Below are 5000 nucleotides of genomic sequence, written 5' to 3' on the forward strand. Positions count from 1 at the left end.
CCATATCATCCTCGAAAATAGGATGTCAAGCTTTTGCACATGGATAGCAAATGGTATGTTCCAACAAAGCTTACTAGCGTTTGTAGTGGAATGAAGTTTTGAAAAATCTAGTGAAGGCTGGAGTGTTGGGGAAGCTGATGTTGATATAAAAAAGAAAAAATAATAATTTTAATGGGCTTTGTCAGAAATCTGTTCTGTCGAATTTATTTCTTCATCACTTTTCACATGCTTTGAGCTTAGCATATAGGTAAAAGCGTAGTCATATGGCATGTTCTTGGGTTAGACTTTAATCACGCGTCACGTGGTTGCTTTGTGAAAGCAGATACCGAGAGAGAGAGAGAGAGAGAGAGAGAGAGAGAGAGAGAGAGAGAGAGAGAGAGAGAGAGAGAGAGAGAGAGAGAGTATGGATGCATGTTGAAGTAGATATTAAATGTAACTACTGAATGGATCAAATTGATATTTCCGAATGTGATACAAGAGAACGTTTGCCAAAATTTGAGTCTTAAATCATTAAATTTACGATGACAATTTTTTTTTATGCCAAAATGTGTTGTCTGGACAATTTAACAGGTTTGGCTCGTGTACATTGCTTTAGCTGCCAAAGTATTTTTGTAGTTCTAAATTGCCCTAATATGGTAATTCGTGGTTTTACAGCATTCTGTAGAAAATGTACTTGAAAAAAATGCTGTTTAAGGCCGGTTTGGAAATTTAAACTACCCAATCTCTTTAAAAACAAGCTTTATGAATAACGCAACACCAAAAAATAGTAATCTGTGAGAGTTTCAATTCAAAAGCCAACAAAACGCTAAAGCAAAGACAGAAGAATACCAAGAAATGCAAAGATACACGTTTAAGGCATTGTGCATGATTAGAATAATAGTTATTATTCTGCTATGTAACTGAATAACCTCTGTTACAGTGCTGGGTAATAAGACCCAAATTCGTAAATTAAGTCCGATCTAATTATATATTCTCAAAATATTGAAATTAATAAATAAGAAGGATTATGAAACCAATGGGCCCTCAGGGTAAAGAAAGAAAGTGCGGGAGCACTTGAATAGATGTACATATAACTGAGGAACGCCATGGTCAAATATCATTGGTGGATTGAAGTATATCAATCGCAGATATTTCCCATTGAATATAACATAGAATCAGCAATTATAAAAAAGCTTTTGTATTCAAGTTGGTTAAGAAAATGAGACCTCTGTAAAGTTTCAGATAATTTAGTGATGGTAAAGTGAAAGTGACGGGAAAGGTGGTGGAAGTATTAGGGTGGCAGTTTTTCTTTATGATGTATTGAAGACAAAGACAGGTGTAAAAGATACCGGCACACTAAAGCCATTGCAACTTAAAAACTTCTTAAGAGAAACTGAAGCTTTACTATCCGGGATGGTTGCCTTACAGATCTTTCTGAACGCAAGATTTTATTTATGAATAGATATTACAATGGGACAATTGTATTAGATAGAGTGGTATTTAAGTAAGATGACTGACTTACAAACTTACCTGGAAGGTAATTTGAACTTCCAAAGGTCATTGTAGACTGCATTTCCAGTTCTCCAGTTATCATATTAGGGATAAACTTGAGAAACAGTAAATAAACAGTATAGGGATGTATATGCCATTGTAATGGCTCAAAGGGCTGAAAATTTAAAAAAGTAAGGAACTTCTTTATACCTATCAGTGGAAAGAAAAGGATCTTGTTGATCTTACAACTGACTTGGGAAAACTTTCAACATGAAAATTTCTGGCTGGAAGAAAATTGAACGAAGATTGAATAAACTTGAGGGGTACTCAGTAGAGAACATGCCTTTACCAAGCAAAGCAGTCTTATTTTGCTCTTTAACTTCACTGCGTACTTTTACGTAGATATATTTTCTTCAAAATCTAATAGATTTGTCCTCGGGTCATACCTTGCATGTCCACCAGCTTTCATTGAAATTGTTTAAGTAGTTTTTTTGCACAATGTTGTTCAAAACAAAAAGTAATCTAATACAATATTTCCCATTAACTTGATATTTTGGTTATTTTCAAAGTACTGATGCATACTTATACTATAATGTACTTTATCCAAAATTTTACAGATTCATCCTTTGGTCATATCCAACATGACTATCACGTTTGGTCCAAATTGGTAAAGTAGTTTTCTGTAAAATTCCTCACAAACAAAAACACAAACAAACAGGGGTGAATATATACCCATCGCAACGAAGGCAATGTACGATTACGAGAGCTAAAGCAGAAACTAATAGGGTATGTGATCAATATGGCCTCAAAGTATGACCATATATATTTTAGCTTAAGGATAGACCTCTCCTACGGACAGAATAAAAGAGTAAGCCTTTTGATTATGAGAGATTTAGAAAGGGCCAGGGAAAGCATCACTGTATACTTTTGTTATGTGACGGCAACAAATAACTGGCGTTAGAATGTTGGACGTTGGACAAAATGATTAGAAGCCTGACTCCAGATGTTGGAAAAATGTAATAATGGAACTGAGTGTTTGACAATTTATTTCAAAACTGGTTGAGAATTCTTTTCATGAAAAGAGTAGATGCAATGGGAGTCTTTGAAGAAAAAGTAAGATATATAAATACAGGTTCGATGGAGTAAAATAGATAATACTATTATGATAGGGAATTAACAATGAGAAGTGTGGGAATCATGCAAGACCGCTGAACATCTTATTTGTTTTTAGCATTGTGATGTAGACTTATGCAGGGAATGCAGAAAATAACATTATCATTAATACAGTTAGTATCATTATCACAATTCATAAAAGCCTTATATAAGCTCCATTTATTGGAATAAAGTTTAATTATCGCTTTAATGTCATCGTCAACTCCAAAACACAATCACTGTATGAGGTGCTATCCGTATTGTCCGTTGTGGTGATATACTGTAAGATGTGAACGACTGGCACAATAACTAACTAAGTATAGAGTTAAGTTATGTTAATTTTAGCCAGAAGCCACAAGTGAAAAGACTGTGGTTTCAGTCATATGTCAGTCATCTGTTCTCAAACCTCAACCCATTAGAGGGTTATCAAAGCATTAATTAAGTATGAAAATTATTACACCTTCCATACTTATACCAGTAAAGGCGGAGCCCCATTACACTAGAGAGAGAGAGAGAGAGAGAGAGAGAGAGAGAGAGAGAGAGAGAGAGAGAGAGAGAGAGAGAGAGAGAGAGAGAGTGTTGGGGTAAGAAGCAGAAGTAGTAGATAACTTTACCTCTCAAATATTTTAGGGACTTGAGGACGAAACTTCATAAAGACTTCAATCCTTTCAGGATGAACCGCAGAAATTTGTAATTTCCTTCAAAAATATTTGAGAAATAGAGAAAGCTAGCTACTGTTGTGTCTCACAGGTAAATCTGAAGAAGTTTGCAAGGAAATATTAAAAATCTGCTTAGCACTTCAAGGTTGGTTGGTTGGTTTTGAAATGGCCCGCATCAAGGCGGACCACGGGCTCTTGCGTTGGCAGCAGGCGATGGATCATAATGTTACTGTGCTTGATCGGCACAGGATGACAGTGATGAGGATGAGTATACAAAGCTGGAGTCAGGGGCACCGCAAAGCAACTGTCTTCCCAAAGCATTCCTTCCTTGGTCCTGGATAAATTACTTTTATCCTAACAGAACGGCGTCCCATTTAAGTTTAGGGTTTGAATTAAATATCCATCTAAACATAAAAAGGCTCATTAACGAATTAAAAAACATTAAAAATGCTATTTTTCTCTCTGCCTCATTAAAAAAACAAAAACACTTATTGTTACCCACATTTCAGATTTTGGTAAAAAGCACTCCTTTACTAAAACCTCTTCCAAAATGCTATTAATAACTGTTTAGTTATTTCCATTTTATTAATCTATAAGTTTAGCCTATCTTTAGTATAGCCTCATAAATTTTTTATAAAAATCTATTTAAACTTAAACGTCTCTTTTGGTTCCTACTCGAAAGACTGTTTTTTTTTTTTTTTTTTTTTTTTTTTTTTTCAAGAAGAGATTGGTGTTCCCATGCTTTTCCGAGAAAGTAAAACGGTTGAGGTGTCAGTCAGGCTCTCGTTGCCGCTGGTGATTCGCACATTATCTCTTTACACACTCAGTCAAGTTCAGCGAACTCCTCTCGCGAAGTTCATTGCACTGCGCTTCCATGCGTCAGTGAAATGCTTCGGGGGAAAGACTCGCTGGTTGGTATGGGGTTCATCCCCCTAGACAAGGTGTGATTAGTTACAGCACTGAGGACGCCTGGCTTATAGGGTCATTTATCTCTCTCGGTCTGATGATTCTCTCTCATTCGTTTGATATTCTTTCTTTTTTATTCCTTACTTCTGCTAGTTTTCTTTATTTTGTGACAAACTTTTGGGAACTGCATGTGCTTATGGATGATTCACGTACAGCTGGTCTTGTAATGGACTAATTTTGAGGACATATATGTATCACAAATCATTTTGTTGATAAATGACATAGTGAATGGTGCAATTTTTATAATCTTGGATATGCAAATTTTCAACACAAAAAGACTGTTAGGGAAAATATATTTTATCAAAATACGTCCATGTACAAAATTTTATATAAACGAATTCGAATGAAGCATTATACCGGTTAATGAAATCTTTATAAGTATTGATATATGCTCGTGTCTTTCTTATTTGGCTATCCAGCTGGTCGTTAATCTTTAATTTTGTTGATATTTTCCTTTCTATAAAGCTTACTACAGCCAACAAAAACATGGATTCGTAATGAAAATCGCCTGGAATGCATGACTATCGCCCGCCCAAGCTATACTACAGATCAGCCAATTTCCTTGATTCGAGTCTTTGGGTCGAAGATAACGTTGCATTGTTGCCTTTCGACATACAACTCCCAATATGATTAATAATAGTTCTTCTACGACCTTATGCTTGGTCTTGGTTGGTGTATCAAATTATTTTTCTCACACGGCAATGACAAGAATATTATCACAATAAACAAATATACATCAAGGAGGTATTCACT

This window comes from Palaemon carinicauda, chromosome 37 (assembly GCF_036898095.1).
Source record: "Palaemon carinicauda isolate YSFRI2023 chromosome 37, ASM3689809v2, whole genome shotgun sequence".
NCBI lineage: Eukaryota > Metazoa > Arthropoda > Malacostraca > Decapoda > Palaemonidae > Palaemon > Palaemon carinicauda.